At 35.8% G+C, this 20,704-nt stretch overlaps 1 long non-coding RNA gene across 1 annotated transcript in view; it reads right to left on the minus strand.

The window, feature by feature from the left end:
* LOC132752823 (uncharacterized) overlaps window positions 1-20,704 on the minus strand; it is a 39,180-nt gene that overhangs the window by 15,243 nt on the left and 3,233 nt on the right. The window contains exons 2-3 of the long non-coding RNA XR_009628862.1: window positions 13,627-13,715; window positions 2,848-2,907 (exon numbers count right to left, since the gene is read on the minus strand). This is a non-coding gene — a long non-coding RNA (uncharacterized LOC132752823). The remainder of the gene's footprint in view (window positions 1-2,847; window positions 2,908-13,626; window positions 13,716-20,704) is intronic.

The following is a 20,704-nucleotide window of genomic DNA, read 5'->3' on the forward strand; positions in this document are numbered from 1 at the left end:
CATGACATATCATCTTATTATTGTAGCTATTTTAGCCAAGTATTTTCAAAATCCCTTGAACTATGAAGAAGTAATAGATCGGACACAAAATATACTTTATAACAGACTATGCTAATCTTTGACCTCTAAGTGTGACCTTGGAGGTAGGGACCCAAGTTTTGCGCCTGACATATCGTCTTATTATTGTGATTATTTGTGCAATGTATTTTTAAAATCCCTTGATTTATGAAAAAGTTATGGGCTGGACACAAAATATCCCCTTCACAAACTATGTAAATATTTGACCTCTAAGTGTGACCTTGACCTTTGAGGTAAGGACACGATGTTATGCATGACATATCATCTTATCATTGTGACTATTTGTGCCAAGTATTTTCAAAATTCCTTAATCTATGAAGAAGTTATGGATGGGACACAAAATATACCATATAACAGACTGTATTAACCTTTGACCTCTAAGTGTGACTTGACCTTTGATGGTAGGGTGCAGGTGTTCTACTATAAAATATTGTCTTATTATGTGACTATTTGTCCAAGTTATTTCAAAATCCAATGAACTATGAATAAGTTTCTAGATCGCGATGTAAAATATTATCCTATAACAGACTATGTTAATTTTGACCTCTAAGTGTGACCTTCCCTTGACCTTGGAGGTAGGGATGCAGGTGTTGCGCATGACACATTTCCTCTTATTATAGTGACTATTTGTGCCAAGTATTTCAAAATCCTTTGATCTATGAAAAAGTTATGGACCGACATAAAATATACCCTTTAACAGACTATGTTAATCTGTGACCTCCAAGTGTGGACCTTGACCTTGAGGTAGGTGACCAGTTTTTGCGCATGACACATCGTCTTATTATTGTGGAAAAATTGTGCAAGTATTACAAACCAAGATTGCATTTGAGAAAAATGCCTATGCCACCCGCATTAATACAATATACTAAATATAGTGTAGGAACAGATTTTATTTGTTTTCTATACAATTGAAGATTGTCCATAATGCATATCTAATTCTTATTATTCAGATTAGTGGTTAAATCTATTGTTAACTCAATAAAAGATCAGAGTAGGAATATATCAATGCACTTGATCTAGTGAATTTGGTGTGTGAAGGTCCTGATTTCACACAGCCTAAATTTCATGACTGCATCAAAGGACAACATGTAATACACTTTGTCAAAAATCTAGGTCAAGCTGATATCAAAGTTCACTTTTAATTTTGACACTAGAGGCAAAATTTGAACATCTTTGCGTAGAGTACCTATAGATGATATCATTTAACAAATATTAAAGCTCTAAGCCTTGTACCTTCAGACAATAAGATTTTTTTACTTTTTACTATATGTATATATTGAAAATCAATGACCCCGGGGCAGGGGCAATTTTGACCCCAGGGCTATTATTTGAATAATCTTGCTAGAGGTTCACTTCACAATGTTTCATGCAAAATATCTAACCTCTAGCATTTGTCAATTGCTAGAAGAAATTTTTTTAAAGTTTTTACTATAAGTTTTTACTATGTAAATATGAGAAAAATCAGTAACCCCCGGGGCGGGCCAATTTTGACCCGAGGGCTTTAATTTGAACAATCTGGGTAGAGGTCTATCAGACAATGCCTTATGCAAAATATCTAAGCTCTAGGCCTTTTGGGTCTTACAAGAAGGTATTTTAAGTTTTTACTATATGTACATATAGTGAAATCAATGACCCCGGGGCGGGGCCGATTTTGACCCCAGGGCTATAATTTGAACAATCTTGGTAGAGGTCTACCAGACAATGCCTTATGCAAAATATCTAAGCTCTAGGCCTTTTGGGTCTTTACAAGAAGATTTTTTAAATTTATTCTTATAATTCCTTTTGGTTGCCATGGCAACCAGATTTCTGCATGGAATTAAATTCTTTGAACAACTTTGGAAGCCCTTCACCCAAGGATCAATCCTGCCAAGTTTGGTTGAAATTGGAATAGTGGTTATTCACAAGAAGATTTTTTAAGTTCACTATATAATCTATATAACACACAAACAAACAAACACACACACACACAGGTGAATCGCTATATTATGACACCGCATCGCAGATGCTGCGGTGGCATAAAAATCCCTTCATAGATAAGAAAGTTATGGACCTGACAGTGTCGAAATATACCCTCAAATAGACAATGTTGACCTTGAATGACCAAGAACGACCTTGACCCTGGACCCTTGACCCTGGACCTTGGTCTGGTTGCTGCGCAATTGACACATTGTCTTATTATAACAAACATTTGTGCCAAGTTATTACACGTTCCAACATTTTGGGCTTAGGGGCTATTTTCTTTGTTATTTTCTTTGTTTTCTTAAGGGCTACTAGCCCATAAACACTTTGATCACGAATGAACCTATTATTCTCTTTTGTTCTCTTAACTGTTATATAGCCCCTAAACCCAAAATGTTTGCTCCGACAGACGGACGGAAGGACGGACGGACAGACGGAGCCTATTTCTATATCCCCCTTTTTTCTTCAAAAAGGCGGGGGACAATAAGGGTCTTCTACCCAATATGGACAATCATCCTATGAAGTTTGAATATTGTTGGCCAAATAGAAATTAAGTTATGTTCTAGAAACCAAATTGCTAATGGACGGACGGACAGATGGACAGACGCCAGGGGGTATGACATAATATGCCTGAAATTCTTTCCGGCATATAAAAAGTTATGGTCAAGGTTTAAGTTTGCGGACAGCAATGTCAATGCCGTCATGACTGTAACGTCAATACCTCCCTCTATTTCTTATTTTTCAAAAAAAAAAGTCACACTAAAAAGCCCTGATATTAAACCACTTTTACTCATATGTGAATGCACTTACCTTTCCTTGAACTCCTTTCTCTGCTTTTGTTTTCTTTTTCGCTTTTGTGCTTTGTTGAAACTGAAATATTTTGTTTAGTAAGTTATTCAATTCTTTTTAATTCTACCTAATCTATTTCATTCTACTTGTGCCAATCCATTGTGGAATTCCAAAAATGGCAAAAATGATTGAGTCCCCTATTTTATGTTTTAGAATTAAAAAGATATTTGTTCCACGCACATTAACACTTTTTACGATACCCCCATCTTTAATTCAGTCATACAACAAGAACTTCCACATTCCCATTTTTATACGCCAAAACAAGTTTCTGCCTAGAATATTATGCACCTTGTTGTTACAAGATTTACACGCCTTTTAACGCCTTTTTCACCCCCCCCCCTTCTGTTGTCTCAAATGGTGAAAAAATGCATTATTTAGGCCCCCAACACGTGTTTTTGTTTGAGAAATGTTGTTTCAAAAAGTGCCCCCTTCTGTTTGTGGGGGGTTGATTGGGGGCGGTAGTCCCCCTCATCGCCAAACAAATTTTGGACTTGTGAGAGGCTAAAAATGACCCCAGATCCATACATGTAACCAACACTGAAAAGCCTTTGACTCTATCTCAATCCATTGAGAAGTTGCAGCACTTTGAAATAAATTTTGATGGAAAAAAATCAACGCAAAATAGTGATTTTTGGCAATTTTGAGATGTCCCCTCGTTGCCATGGTAACAGGAAATTTAAGACTGAGAATGTTGTTACAAAGTCAATAGTCCAGTCAACATTTGTGCCAAGTTTGATAAGTATTGAAGCAGTTTTCACAGTTTTATAGCAGTTGGAACTTGTAACGGGAGACTTTTCAATGAAAACAGCCATTTTTCACAAAATGCTCATGCAGTAATGGGTTAACTGGTTTTGTGTCCGATCTTTATCTTTTGAATCGGATGAAGTAAATTTAAACTACATGTACTTGGCAGAAATGTTAACCATCATGAGACGATGTACAGAGCGCAGGTTTGACCTTTCTCAGGTCAAGGTCACAGTCAATTTTGTATCAATTTCAAAATTTTGTGTCTGCTGTATATCTTTTGAACAGATAAAAGAAATTAAAACTTTTTGGCAGCACTGACATGACTGTAACAATACCTCTACATTTTTATTTTTCAAAAAAAGTCGAGCTTAAAATGGTTTGTGTTAACATTTAAAAGTCTAAGGCCCTTGAACTTAGAATGAACAAGGGCAACATTGTCGCAAAATATGCCCGTTAAAAAGCCTTTGATAGACATGTGGGCATTATAGATATGCATAGGAATTAGCTTTTAGTATGACCTTGACCTTTGAACTTGATCATGTATAAAGCAATACAATACTTATAATGGTGATGAACATATGATATGCTCCTAAAAAATCCAGATATTTCATCATCTTTAGTGACTTTACTTTGCATAAATTGACCTAAAATACAAGTGCCATGGCAGTAGCCATGATAATGACCATTTGTGTTACAATCCCTCAATAAATGATGACTAAATTATGGTCCCTATTCACATCTTCATATTTTTATCTGAAATTTGACCCCTATGTCTGACCTTGGCCTTAGCACAAGGGACCTGAATTTTTTGCCTGACCTTACAACGGTGAACATTTGTACCAAGTGGAATTATCCCTCTATGCATGTAGAAGTTTTGCACCAGACAAGCGTTCTTCAATGACTTCTATGTGTGACCTTGACCTTTGGCCTAGAGATCTAGTTCAAGTGCATGACACTGCTTCTTATACTGGTGAACTAGTGTGATGACAATTGACATAAATTTGTGACCACTAGTGTTAATGAACTAAAATGTGGACAGACAACGGACATTGAAAGATCCTAAGAGCTCATCCTGTGGCAGCTCAGGTGAGCGAAAAAGACATGCATAATCTCCAGACTGTGATCTTCCCATATTTTACATTTCATAAAACATTTTCAGTACTTTCTGCTACATCAAGGGACCAAATTTTATGGACGAACAGGAAAGCAGATGGACAGACAGATGTACTTACAAAATGGTACTGGTATGACTTTTCTTTTGATAATTTTAGTCACACAAGTCCTAAAAAAAGACATAAACGTAAAAACAAAATGAATAGGATCAAAGAAAATGTACAGTTACATATTGTTCTCCTAGTCACACAAGTACTTCTGTGTTTTGTACAAGTACCGGTACCTCTGTGTTGTACAAGTACCAGTACCTCTGTGTTTGTACAGACACATGGAGGGTTTACTTTAAGTCCCCTCCAGTTAAACAGGTAAGGACCTTATAAATAATAATAGTCAAAAATATGGGTGTTGTTTTTTATCTAAAATACAACATTTTGACTTTATTTAAGTGTTCATCAGGTATATAATTATAATCATATCAATCATAAAGTGTTTTTTTTTTCAAATATAACAAGTTTGGTGATAATACATCAAGCAATATATTAACAAGAATTCAGACCTACAGGTCAAATATTTTTTTAATTATGCATGAACAAGTTCAGAATTGCAAATTTATACTAAGTCAAGCGCAATAACTCTAACAAAACGGAAAAAATCCACATGCAAAACCCAAGGTGCATAGCTTCACAGTGATGTTGATCATTATTCCTGTAAAGTTGGTTGATTCTAACTCAAGCACTCGAGGAACGAATAACACAACATAATGGAACAGTTTTCACTAAGTCAGGGGCAATAAATCTGACAAAAACAGAATAAATCCACAAGTAAAACCCCAGGTGCACAACTTTACATACTGAGCAACATTCATGTAAAGTTTCATGACACTAGATCAAATACTTTTTTAGTTACGTGTGACACAAGTTGAAAATCGTAAATCTTTACAAAGTAAAGGGCAATAACTAAAAAAAAAAATACTAAACATAATTATTCACATGAAAATAACCAGGTGCACAACTACACATGCTGATCAACATTCCTGTAAAGTTTCATTACTCTAGGTCAAATACTTTTTGAGCTACATGTGAAACAAGTTGAAAATTGCAAATACAGTAAACTCAGCTTATAACGAACTCATCGGGACATTCAAAATCTGTTCCTTATATCCAGAGTTCCTTGTAAGCATATAGCGAATTAGTTCCTTGTATCAGGAATTTTTATAGCAAACAGATTTACATATAAACAAACTGAATGTTTATCATCGTCCGCCATTTTGAAGAGCATTTGGTTAAGAAAAAAATAGTCATTTATTTCCATTTTAGACACATTATATCCGAGAGCGTACTTTTTGAAATTTTGAAAATCCTTTTGCTATTTCAGTTTTAGTTTTACTCCTTCTCTCATAAAATATCATATTTTGTTTCTAAACTCAGTGCTTTTTGTTTTCTTTCCATGAATAAGAATCAACAAGATTTTTGACTTTTTCCATCCTTTTATATTGAATATCTTCTATTATATTTTAAAGGGTGACTTTTTTACTAATGAATGATATATATTTCTTTTCTTTTCAATCAATCGTACTTTGTAGTTTTCAAAGGAGTATGCTTGCTAGCATGCGTGATTATCTTGAAAACCGATTATAAATGATCATAATTATTTTACTCGAGCAAAACTATTAAAGAAAAGAAATAATAGAATAAAAGAAATAACCATTTTATCATGGTGACAATAACTCATTCTAAAAAAATATCCTAAATAGAAAACAAGTACGTACTGCTATACAAATTCATTTTAATAGATGTATTGAAGTACATACAATAATAAACAGTACATTCGCCGAGTTTTAATCCATGTCAATGAAAAGGAAAGTTGAAAATGCAGTATCTATTTACGGTAAGCCGATATTTTGGAGTTCGTTATAAAAGTGTAATTTTCTGTACATTTAACTAAATTGGGACTAAGAAATGAGTTCGCTATAAGCGATAATTATTAAATAAAGAAGGGCATTATTCAGGCCAAAATAAATTGTTCCTTATAATCGGAAGTTCGCCATATCCATGTTCGCTATTAGTGAAGTTTACTGTATTTACTAAGTCAAGGGCAATAACTCTAACAAAACAAAATAACTCCACAAGCGAAACCCCAGGTGCACAGCTACACATGCTGAGCAACATTCCTGTAAAGTCAAATACTTTTTGAGATATGTGCGATTGCAAATTTTTACTAAGTCAAGAGCAATAACTCTTAAAATACCAAATATATCCACACAAAATTACCGAGGTGCACAACTACACATGCTGCTCAACATTCCTGAAAAGTTTCATGACACTAGGTCAAATACTTTGTTGTAGATTTGGCGCGACGTCACGTAACGTCGCTTTTGCGCGAATTGTTTACTTATGTTTTCAACGCAACGTCATTTCCTATGTATGTAAACATTCAGTTTGAATAAAGGAAACGAACCGTACACAACGCCTAGTTTTATTCACGATCATGTCCTCACATTTTATGGTGCCGTGAACCGAAACCACCATGAATCTTCATAAACTACAAGCAGTGAGAGAGGGCCACAGAGCTACTATAGCAGAACATTTGCAGGAAATCGAAGATGCAATTAGAGAAAATAATATAGAAGATGTTCAACTTCTCATAAAAACAATCGAAAACATTATGCTTTCTTTGGCGAGTACTGATGCAGACATTTTAAACAAGATTGATACAGAAAATACAGCAGTAGAGGTGAAGGAAACCGCTATGTACAACATTCGTGTAAAACGTCAACTACAGAAATATAAGAAATTCCAGGTTTTATCAGATTCCGTAAGAGACGTAGACAGAGACAATATCAACCACTCGTCACGAACAGAACCATCATCCAGCAATCACGGCGAGCAGATGGACTACATTAGAGACAGAACCTGCATACCGCTGTCTAATTCATTTCATCACAAGTTGCCAACAATTTCCATGCCGACATTTAGTGGTGATCTCTTGACGTATCAGACATTTTGGGACTCATTTGAATCATCAGTGCACAACAATTACAGTTTAACAGACGTGCAGAAATTCAGTTACCTGAAGTCATTGCTAGAGGGAGATGCTGCAAGAACTATTGATGGGTTCGCGTTAACGAATGCAAACTACAGTCAGGCATTGTGTTTATTAAAAGAGCGCTACGGACAGAAACAAAAAATCACCTCCGCATATATGCAGACATTATTGAAGTTACCAACACCAGCAAACGATATTCGAGAATTACGTCAATTTTACGATATGCTTGAGACAAACATCCGGGGTTTAGAATCATTAGGTGAACTACAAGATACATATGGCAATCTATTAATCCCAATAATCCTTGAAAGATTACCATCGGAAACCAGACGTCATTTAGCTAGGGAACATGGTACCGGAAGTTGGACGCTTCCAGACTTACGCAAATCACTAAACAGAGAGATTGAAATTATGGAAGCGGGAGAGTCACAGAACACTAAACAGGAAAGATTCATACCAACAGCATCATTTTATACCGCCGCACGAAATAGAGACAACCGGAAGTCATTATACCAGACAGAGCATTCAAAGAAAAAGTGCGTTTACTGTGATGAAATACATATGGGAGACTGTAAGAAAGTAAGTGATGTTAAATCGCGCATTCAAATCATAAAGATAAAACATTTGTGTTTTAACTGCCTAAGTAAAGGTCACCAAGTGTCTGGATGTCCGTCCAAGTCTCGTTGCCGCCAGTGTCGTGGTAAACATCATACTAGTACATGCAGCCATTCCCAATCGACATTTCCCCAGAACTACCCAAATAAGCCCGCCATAGGAAGTCATGAAACACAACAGTCTGACGTAACCGGAAGTTATAGAAACTGGAGTACTAATATTGAAGTCGGTGATACAACTATATTATTTTCAAAAACCCACCAGTCAGATGTTTTATTAAAAACTGCGACAGCCCCTGTTTGTGCTAATGGACGATATGCAGAAGCAAATAATTTAATGGACGAAAGAGCCCAAAGATCTTTTATCACACAAAAGTTAGCCGATAAACTTCAATTGAATATTGATGGGACAGATATGCTACATTTATCAGCGTTCGGCGACCTAGCGCACAGCGTTCAACATCTTAATACGGCAAATGTTAATTTAGTAGCAGACGACCGAATGTTAGTCCCAATCCGATTATTTGATTGTTCCCGTTGATAGCAAAGCCCATCAATAATGTATATCGCAACTCCATCAAACACTTGAAATATCTACAAGGACTCAAACTTGCTCACCCCTGTTACCATGGATACTACATTCGATATATCACTATTAATTGGTGCTGATTTTTACTGGCAGATAGTTGGCGACAAAAATTATTAGAGTGATGGACTCACTGCTGTAAGTTCCCGCATTGGTTTCTTCTTATCCGGCCCACTTCATGTAGAGAGTAGTTATCCACCTTCCAATGTTTATGGAAGTCATAGCAACCCACGTATCTGAAACGACAGACCTCACTCGATTTTGGGATATAGAATCAATGGGTGTTTCAAAAAGAGACTGTGAAGATACCGATGCCTCTTCTTATCTACAACAGTACCAGAAATCGTGTATTTCATTCTCAGACGGAAATTACAAAGCGAAGTTGCCATGGAAACAGAATCATCAAACCCTCCCTTCAAACTATAACATTACCAAGAAAAGAACAGAATGTACAATAAAACGCCTAAGTCAGAAGCCCCAAATGTTGAAGAAATATAACGATATTATACAGGAACAAGAAAATAGAGGTTTCATTGAAAGAGTAGACGAAAGTTCCAGGGCAAAACGCGTGCATTATATACCACATCATGGAGTTGAAAAGAATTCCACAACAACGCCCATACGAATAGTCTATGACTGTAGTTGCCGCCAATCAGAAAGAAGTCCAAGTTTAAACGATTGCCTTGAATCCACACCTCCAGAGCTGAATGATCTAACCACCCTTCTGTTAAGATTTCGGCTTGGTAGATATGCAGTATCAACTGACATAGAGAAAGCCTTTCTATATGTCGGTCTACACGAAGATGACAGAGATGTTACCAGATTTCTATGGTTATCTGACCCTACAGATCCCAAAAGCCAGCTTGTGACATACAGATTTCGAGTTGTTCTTTTTAGAGCCACATGTTCCCCATTTATTCTCAATGCTACATTACTAAAACACATGACCCTGAATGCAAGTAACCCTGCCGCTAATATAATTACCAGAGACCTGTATGTCGACAATGTAATTTCAAGTTTTCAAACAAGAACAGGATCTTCTTACCTATTTCCGGTACGCACGTACTCTCATGTCCGAAGCAGGATTCAATCTGCGATCGTGGACTTCAAACTCCAGTAAATTATGTGAACTCGCAGTAGCTGAAAAAGTCTTGGACAAGGATAAAGTTGTCAAGGTATTAGGAATGTTATGGGACCCGGATAATGACGAGATGTCGTTTGTACAGCGCACGATAGTAAACTCTGAGAGAACAACCAAACGTTCTATTCTCAAACAGACTTCAAAATTATATGACCCCCTGGATTGCTTAGCCCAGTAACTGTACGCGCCAAATTACTAGTTCAAGACCTATGGAAGAAGAAATTTGATTGGGACACACCACTTCCGGTTAATATCATTAACACCTGGGCTGATTTGAGCATCGACCTGAACAGCGTAATTCAGACCAAGTTCCAGAGACAATATTTTCCCACCACTGAAAATACAGCAAATTCTGCCGATTTTTAATTTACACGTGTTTGTTGATGCAAGTGCACGTGCTTATGGTGCTGTAGCGTATCTTACTTCCGGTCATACATCTACCCTTGTATTTGCAAAGAATAGAGTCACACCTGTAAAAGAGATAACTTTACCCAGACTAGAAACTGATGGCAGCACTCATCGGTGCACGTGTAACCCACCACGTGTCAAATGCATTCACGTGCAAGAAAATCACATGTTGGTCCGACAGTCAAATAGTGTTAAGTTGGCTGAAATCTACAAAAAACACTTAAACGCTTCATTTTGAACAGAGTCGAAGAAATCAAGAAACTTACCCCCGATATTGAATGGCGATATTGTCCAACAGATCAAAATCCCGCTGATTTACAAACCAGAGGTTTAACTGTGACCCAGTTTACAATCAAGCACATTATGGAAAAATGGACCTACTTGGTTAATTCACAACAATAAATGGCCTACTTTGGAACCAATTAGTGCAATCACTTTCACTACGTTGACATAGCAAAATTCAGAGGAAGAAAATATATCTGACAAGAGGGGTAACTCTGGTTTACGTTAAATGCTAGAGTTAAACATATATTGCAGCTTTCACTAGTTAGTACGTGTTACGGAATATGTTATACGTTTCATTAAAAACTGCAGAGTGAGGTATAATAGTCGCCATTTGAAGTGGTCCAATATCTGCAGAAGAGCTGTGGTTAGCAGAAGGAAAACTGATTGAAACTTGCCAACAACAATATTTCCCAGACGTAATTCAAGATCTTAAATCCCAGAAAAAACGCAGTCCAATAATTCGGCAGCTAAGACTTTATTTAGACAAGGACGGTTGTATTCGTTGTGGCGGAAGAATACATAACGCACAGTTGCCAGAGACAACAAGATTCCCGTTCCTTATGTCCCCAAAGAGTCATGTCACCAGATTGATAATAGAAGACGCTCATTACAATCAGTTACATGCAGGTGTCGCCCATACTGTTACCCATCTACGCCAGAAATACTGGATACCATCAATCAGACAGCACGTGAAAAGTGTTCTCCGAAGATGTGTCATTTGTAGAAAAGTTACAGGAAGACCCTATACCGCCCCAGACCCCCCACCACTTCCGGTTTCCAGAGTAATCGTCGAACCACCCTTCTCCGTAACAGGTGTTGATTTCACAGGGGCACTTTACATTAAAGAAAAGCAAGTTCAGCAGAAGGTATACATATGTCTATTCACGTGTGCCAAAACCCGTGCTGTTCATCTAGAAATAGTTCCAGACCTTACAGAAGAATCATTTATGTTAGCCTTCAGACGATTCATCAGCAGACGATCATTACCAAGACTGATGATATCTGATAATGGTACCACTTTTCATGGAGCAGCCAATCAAATCCGGCGACTCTATAATTCACAAAATCTTCATACTGCCCTTACACAAAGAGGAACACACTGGCAGTTTATTCCAAAAAGAGCACCTTGGTAAGGTGGAATGTGGGAGCGACTAATTGGTGTAATGAAAACAGCGATTAAGAAAGTTCTCGGCAAAGCTTCCATTAATTTGCAAACGCTGCAGACGATAGTTACCGAAGTAGAGGCAATGATGAACGATCGACCAATCACCTACGTTTCATCTGCTAGAGATGATCCAGAGCCTCTCACCCCTTCACACTTACTACATGGACGCAGACTTACAACTCTACCATTCTACGATACTGTGGTAACCAACGATACTCCCGGTTACCATATTAAAGGTGACGATGTTCGACAACGTGCTAGAAGACGTGAGGAATTAATTAATCACTACTGGCACCGCTGGAAACACGAGTATCTGACGTCATTAAGAGAATACCAACAGTCGAGTGGTACCACAAACCAGACTATTCAGGTTGGTGACGTTGTTATTGTCCAAGACGACTTTACACCCAGGCTACAGTGGAGCCTTGCGGTAGTTGATGAACTTTTAACGGGAAATGACGGGTTTTCGAGGGCCGCGAGGATACGTACATCCGGAGGGCTGACTACACGACCGATTATCAAATTGTACCCATTGGAAATTATCCAGAAACCAGATGAATAGACATTACGATACTTATTGAAATATTTATCCTATACCGCTAATATTTCGTGAAAAGACAATTCAATTTGTATAAACATAGACAAGTGAAAATAATTCAAAACGAGACTTTACATAGCGCCAATCTGTTTGTGATATATCTAAATATAGCTGTTTTAATTATGGTGCTCAATTTCAATATGATTTTAAATAAGTAATTCCATTACTTTATGTTTTTGTATGACAATTATTACATTTAGCATTTCTGAGGCCCGGAGAATGTTGTAGATTTGGCGCGACGTCACGTAACGTCGCTTTTGCGCGAATTGTTTACTTATGTTTTCAACGTAACGTCATTTCCTATGTATGTAAACATTCAGTTTGAATAAAGGAAACGAACCGTACACAACGCCTAGTTTTATTCACGATCACGTCCTCACATACTTTTTGAGTTACGTGCGACACAAGATGAAATTTGTAAACTTTTACTAAGTCAAGGGCAATAACTCTATAAATACTAAATATATCCACACAAAAATACTCAGGTGCACAACTACACATTCTGATCAACACTCTTTTAAAGTTTCATGACACTAGGTATAATACTTTTTGAGTTACATGTGACAAAAGTTGAAAATTGTAAATTTTTACTAAGTCAAAGGCAATAGCTCTATAAATACTAAATATATCCACATAAAAAAATCCCCAGGTGCACAATTACACATACTGATCAACATTCTTTTAAAGTTTCATGACTCTAGGTCAAATATTTTTTAAGCTATGTATGACACAAAAGAGAATGGACGGACGGATAGAAAGGACAGACGGATGCCCCCCCCCCCCAAATTGTAAATTTTTACTAAGTCAAGAGCAATAACTCTATAAATACTAAATATATCCACATGAAAATCCAGGTGCACAACTACAATTGCTGATCAACATTTCTATAAAGTTTCAAGTCTCTAGGTCAAATACTTTTTGAGCTACGTGCGACACAAAAGAGAACGGAGGGACAGAAGGACAATAGTAAATCTAAATGCCCCCCCCCCAAGGTGGGGGAACAATAAAACATCATATATGTATAATTGGTACATCTACCTTGGTTTTGAGACCAGAGTTCTCCTTCATCAACTCAGATATTTGTTGTTTATCTTGTAACTGCTGTCTCTTCATAGACTCCAGTTCATCTAAAATACAACAGCAATTTCAATATACATATAATATATTATTTTAATATACATTTGTGTAAGATCATTACATTCTAACATTAACTTGAGGAGCAGTGCATACCACAAAATTTACAAGTATGTGCTTACATCAAATCATTACAGCAGATACTATTCATTTATCAAATAATTTGTCAAAGGGCCCTAATACTCTTTTGGTATGCACTGGTTTATACAGAATTTATTTTAGTTCGAATGTGTAGGAAGCTTTAAGCATATAGACACACTTTCGAATCCAATCCTCGAACCAACCAGTACTGAGCAATGAGTGTAAAGTTTCTTGCTCAAGGAAACAATGACTTGCCCCTGATGGGGTTTGAACCCATGTGGCTAGCGATCATTAGATTTCTAGTCTGAAGCGTTAACCACTTGGCCATGCCACCACTCCTTACTGAATTGATGAAAGGAACTTCTTAGTGATTGCTCATTAACTCTATTCGCAATAATGATTTACTGTTGAAGAAACAAGCCACCTGCAAAACCTGTCTCTTAACTGTTGACTCCCAAATTTAAGTGTCTTCATATGAAAACCCCTAAAATTAATATTAATGAACAGTTCTAAACTCAAAGTAGGGCATGTCCATTACTGTATGGTAAGGGTGAGTTACATAACAAGAATGTGTTTGTTTAACACAAAAGCCCCGGCTCAGATTCTTGTCAGTAACAATATTTAAAAAAAAAGTTGACCCATTCACTCAGTTATGGACAGAAAAATTGCCAAAACAATAGTAAACACAGTTATATAACTTTACATAATAGTTATAGTACATGAAACAAGTTAGTTACGAGGATATAACACTGGCTGGGGCGACATCAAGGGGTGTTTCTGCTAAAAAAATGGCGGGGCCGTTAAGCCGAGACAGTTTTTTTGCAGAAACATCCCGAGATGTCGCCCCAGCCAGTGTTATACCCCCGTAACTAACGAGTTTCATATACTATAACTGTTTTATCGCAATGACATATTTTTTTCTTTTTTTGTAATAGAAACAAATAGTTAAATAAATAAATTGTTAGCTTAACATTCCAGTTATTTATGATAAAGCAGTTTTTTCAAGTTGTTTTCGCTGCCCCCAAAAAAGATATACAAAAGATATCCAATGTTAGAGGCGGATTGTAAACTGTTTACAAGATTGATTCAAGATTAAAGGGCTTTTTTTCAGTGGAAATTAATTATTCAGCGGATGTACCTTTTGATTAAATGAGAGTAAATTTAATTTCATAAATTATCTTTGTTTATATTTTTCATTGTATTTATGTATTTATTTTATTTTATTGATTCCATTTTTTAGCTCGACTCCTTTTTTTTTTTTAAAAGTAGAGGTATTGCTATAGTCGCGGCGGCGTTGCCGTTGCCGTCCGCAAACTTGTACCTGGATCATAACTTTTATATTTCTTGGTGTATTGTCTTCATACTTGGCCACAACCCTTGGGACAAGACCTTTCAGTAGACCACACTAACATTGACCTTCATCCATAAATGACCTTGACCTTCAAGGTCAAAAGTCCAAATTTTGATTGTTCTTGCTATTATTGGCTGTTACTTTGTTGTTTTTCTTTTTAATGGATTGTCTTCAAACTTGAACATAATAAACATCAAGGATATCCCTTCAAAATAACCAGACAGACCTTGACCTTCACTCATAAATGACATTGACTTTGAAGGTCAAATTATTGAAATTTTCATTGTTTTGGTTGTAACTGGCTGTAACTTTGCTATTATTGAAGGGATCAACTTCATATTATTATGGAACATTCTTAAGGACAAGACCTTGTTGTTTATCAAACCCAAATTGACTTCGACTCTTTAATGACCTTGACCTTAAAGGTTAAAATTACTGAATTTTCTCAGATTTGTGCATTAAATGACCATATATATTTATTGGTGTGTATGTATATATATATATACATATATATATATATATATATATATATATATATATATATATATATATATATATATATATATATATATATATATATATATATATATATATATATATCATCATCATCATCATCATCTTTAACAACAAAAAACATCATCATCATCAACAACAACAACAGGAACAGCAACAACAACAACAACAACATTGCGTGTATCTATTTACAGAATGCATTGCGTGTATCTATTTACAGAATGCATTGCGTGTATCTATTTACAGAATACATTGCGTGTATCTATTTACAGAATACATTGTGTGTATCTATTTACAGAATGCATTGCGTGTATCTATTTACAGAATGCATTGCGTGTATCTATTCACAGAATGCATTGCGTGTATCTATTTACAGAATGCATTGCGTGTATCTATTCACAGAATGCATTGCGTGTATCTATTTACAGAATGCATTGCGTGTATCTATTTACAGAATGCATTGCGTGTTTCTATAAATTACAGAATACATTGCGTGTATCTATTTACAAAATGCATTGCGTGTTTCTACTTTTTGTTTGTTTGTTTCATTTTACATCTTTTCCCAACAGTATTTCAGTCATATAGGTGGGAAGTTTACTAACCATCGTTCCTGGAGAGTTACACCAGTACTAGACTACCTTCCTCCGTGCTAAACTACCAAAGCATCTCCCAGGGATCGAACCGTGTTTCTACTTATATATAAATGAGTATATTTATATATACAAAATATATAGACAAAACTAATGTGACAAGACAGACCGATTAAATTTATAAAAAGGAAACGTTAAGATTTGTTCAAACATTTCTTTGTTTGCTTTTAGAAAAAGTAAAAAGTCAAGCGTTGCCCCCGCCCAGCAGTGGCTCTTGTGTTATTTTATTTGATTTTTGCTACTGGGAATGGTCGTTACCACTGCCCAATTGGAGCCTCTATGAAAAAAAAAACTGCATTGATATAATTATACAAGGTGCGAAAAAACAGTCCAGTTTTTTTCCTATATGAATCAATGAAAAAACTGTACTGCTATATATCAATACAGTTTTCAAATGCTCATTGAAGAGTACTGAGTATAATGGGTAAGAACAAAGGAAAAGTTTCAAACCATGCGATAAACATTGAAGAGTACTGAGTATAATGGGTAAGAACAAAGGAAAAGTTTCAAACCATGCGATAAAGAGTCACAACGTTTTGTAACTGTGAAAAATATTGAGTTTGCAAATCTTTGCTATGACTTGTGATGAAGTTGAAAAATATTCAACTTTATCAATTATATATATAAATGCAAGACTTTACCTTGAACCCAGTGACCCAAAACTCCATCAAAACTTAAAGGACCATCTTAGGTATGTTCCTTATAAATATGAGACTTTGGTTAAAAAAAATATACAAAGGCTGTATAAAAAAAAGTGTAAAAAAATCTATTGTTAGCACAAGTGGCATTGACCTTTTGACTTCCAGCACTGGACGATACAAGGTATGTTCCTTCCAAATATAAAAACATCACTCTATAAATAAAGGCTGTATAAACCAATGTGTAACAAGAAAGTTGAACGACACATATGCCCCCTTTCTAGCCCTTGACTCACATTATTGGCAATTTTGTTTATAAAAAACTTGCCATAAATGGGTACATGGAAGTGCTCAATTATGGAAAAAAGAAAAAAAATGAAGACTTTGTGATAAAAAGTTTTCAAGATAATGAGCGGAAACCATTGTGACATTTAAGGCCCCTGTGACCTTGACCTTTGAACTAGTGACCCCAAAATCAATAGGGATTACTTACTAGTTATGACCAATCACTATGTGAAATATGAAGACTTTGTGATAAATTACTTTCAAGATAAAACCATACTAACATTCAATAACCCTGTGACCTTGACCTTTGACCCAGTGACCCCAAAATCAATAGCGGTCATCTACTAGTTATAACCAATCACTATGTGAAATATGAAGACATTGTGATGAATACTTTTCAAGATAATCAGCAGAAACCATTATTTCATTTAAGGCCCCTGTGAACTTGACCTTTGACCTATTGACCCCAAAATCAATAGGAGTCATCTACTAGTTATTACCAATCACTATGTGAAATATGAAGACATTGTGATGAATACTTTTCAAGATAATAAGCAGAAACCATGCTGACATATATGGCCCCTGAAGGCCCCTGTGACCTTGACCTTTGATCTAGTGACCCCAAAATCAATAGGTGTCATCAACTAGTTATGACCAATCACTATGTGAAATATGAAGACTTTGTTATGAATACTTTTCAAGATAATAAGCGGAAACTATTTTGACATTTAAGGCCCCTGTGACCTTGACCTTTAACCTAGTGACCCCCAAATAAATAGGGGTCATTTTCTAGTTATGACCAATCACTATGTGAAATATGAAGACTTTGTGATAAATAATTTTAAGATAATCAGGGGAAACCATGTGGTCTACCGACGGACAGACTAACATTAGGAAAACAATATACCCCCTCTTCTTCGAGGGGGGGGGGGGGGGGCATAAAAATCTATTTTAAAAACCCTTTTATTTACCTTGACCCACTGACCCCTCACTTGATCCAATGGAAGAATACCATGCAAGTTATCTTCCTACCAAATATGAAAGACATCTGTCCATAAATAAAGGCTATAAGGGCAAAAGTGTAATAAAATCTAGCATTGGTGACCTTGCCCTAACTGACCCTTTAATTAATCCAAAGGAAGAAGTTTGTTTTGTTTGTTTGTTTCATTTTAAGCCATTTCCCAACAGTATTTCAGTCATATAGGCGGACCAAAGGAAGAAGACAAAGCAAGTTATCATCCTACCAAATATAAAACACATAAGTCAAAAAATGAAGACTGTATAAGCAAAATTGGCATCATTGACCTTGACCACTGACCCTACCTTAATCAAAAGGAAGAATATCATGCAAGCAATCTTCCTTCAAAATATCAAATATATCTGTCAATAAATAAAGGCTGTAAGGACAAAAGTGTAAAAATCTATTTTTAGCACTAATGACCTTAACCAAACTGATCCTTAACTCCATCAAAAAGAGAAGACCTCAAATTTTTGTCCTACCAAATATAAAAGACATCTGTCAATTGGATAAGGTTAATATACCTGTAAAAGTGTAAAGATATATTTTTGACATTGGTGACCTTGACCCAAATGACCCATAATTAAATCCAAACAAGGACCTCCTGTGGCATGTTTGTATTAAACATGAAAGACATCAACTTAATAACTGTATGAGCAACAAGAGCTGTCACAGGTGGCAGGGAAGCTCGACTAATTGAATACTGGACACAGTAAGGAAGGCAAAACTAAGAAAGAAAAATAAATTATATTATAAATATATTTCTTCTTATGACAAGAAGTTATTGTTGTAAACATAAATTCAAAGTCCAAGGGGGGGGGAAACTTTTAGAAAAAGTCACACTAAAGTTATGAACCTTGTTGCACAACATGTGTTTAATGATAAGAAATATATATTTGAAATTTGAAGTAGATAACTTAACAAGTGCACCGCTAGGCCAAGCATTATATGCCCGAAAGTGTTGTTTTTTTTAGTAAGGATAAAGCATTTGTAAGACATTACATAAATTAAATAAAGTATTACCTCCTCCAAATAGCAATCCTCCTATAAAGTTTGAATATTGTGGGCCAAATTGAACTTAAGTTATGCTCTGGAAACTGTTTTCATTTTTGAGGTAATAGCGACCTTGAACTTTGACCTTGTGACCCCAAAAGCAATCGGGGTGTTCTACCCAATATGGATAATCATCCTATGAAGTTTGAACACTATGGGCCAAATAGAAATTATGTTCTGGAAACTGTTTTCAGTTTTAAAGTAATAGTGACCTTGACCTTTGACCTTGTGATCCCAAAATCAATAGGGGTCTTCTACCCAATATGGACAATCATCCTATGAAGTTTGAACACTGTGGGCCAAAAGGAACTTAAGTTATGCTCTGGAAACTGTTTTCAGTTTTAAGGTGAAATGACTTTGACCTTGTGACCCCAAAATCAATAGGGGTCTTCTACCCAATATGGACAATCATCCTATGAAGTTTGAACACTGTGGGCCAAACAGAACTTGGTTACGCTCCGGAAACTGTTTCCAGTTTTAAGGTGATAGTGACCTTGACCTTTGACCTTGTGACCCCCAAAAAATAGGGGTCTTCTACCTAATATGGACAATCATCCTATGAAGTTTGAATATTGTGGGCCAAATGCTCCGGAAACCAAATTGCTAACGGACGGAGGGACGTACTCACAAAATGGTACTTATGTGACTTTTCCTTTGATCTTTTTGGCCATTTTTAGTCACACAAGGCTTAAAAAAAGACACACAAGTAAAAACGGAATGAATAGGATCAAAGAGAATTTACTGTTACCCATTGTTGTCTAAGTCACACAAGTACCTCTGGGTTCATATGAACAGACAGACGGACGGATGTTAGGGGGTATAACATAATATGCCCAAAAATTTTTCGGGCATATAAAAAATAAAGAAGTTATAATATTTCTTAAAGAAAATCCTGAGTTCAAAGAGAGAAAAATTTGAAAATATTGCTTCAAGAGTTATGAACCTTGTCATATAAGATGTAATTGATGATAAGGAATATGTATTTGAAGTTTGAGGTAGATGCCTTTAAAACTAAAGAAGTAATAGTAAAAAATAACATTTTTCAAGTAAAAAAATCTAAGTTAATGGGGAGATAATTCTTGCAACATTGGTTCTAGAGTTATGAACCTTGTCACATAAGATGTGGTTAATGATAAGGAATATATATTTGAAGTATGAAGTTGATCCCTTAAGAAATAAACTCACGCCACAGATGCTCCTGCATGCAGCCAAAATTTCAGATGTTATAATATTTAGTTCCAAAATTGTTTGCACAATTTTTTTTTTTTTCATTTTAAGTTCAAAGCCCTTAAAACTATTCAATGTTAACATAAACCATTTTTATACAAAGTTCAAGGCACTGAAACTATTCAGTGTTAACCTTTTGTAAATTGCATATTGCATATTAGTAGCC

The sequence above is a fragment of the Ruditapes philippinarum genome, unplaced genomic scaffold (assembly GCF_026571515.1).
Source record: "Ruditapes philippinarum isolate M1 unplaced genomic scaffold, ASM2657151v2 ctg4978_1_1_1_1, whole genome shotgun sequence".
In the NCBI taxonomy this organism is placed as follows: Eukaryota; Metazoa; Mollusca; class Bivalvia; order Venerida; family Veneridae; genus Ruditapes; species Ruditapes philippinarum.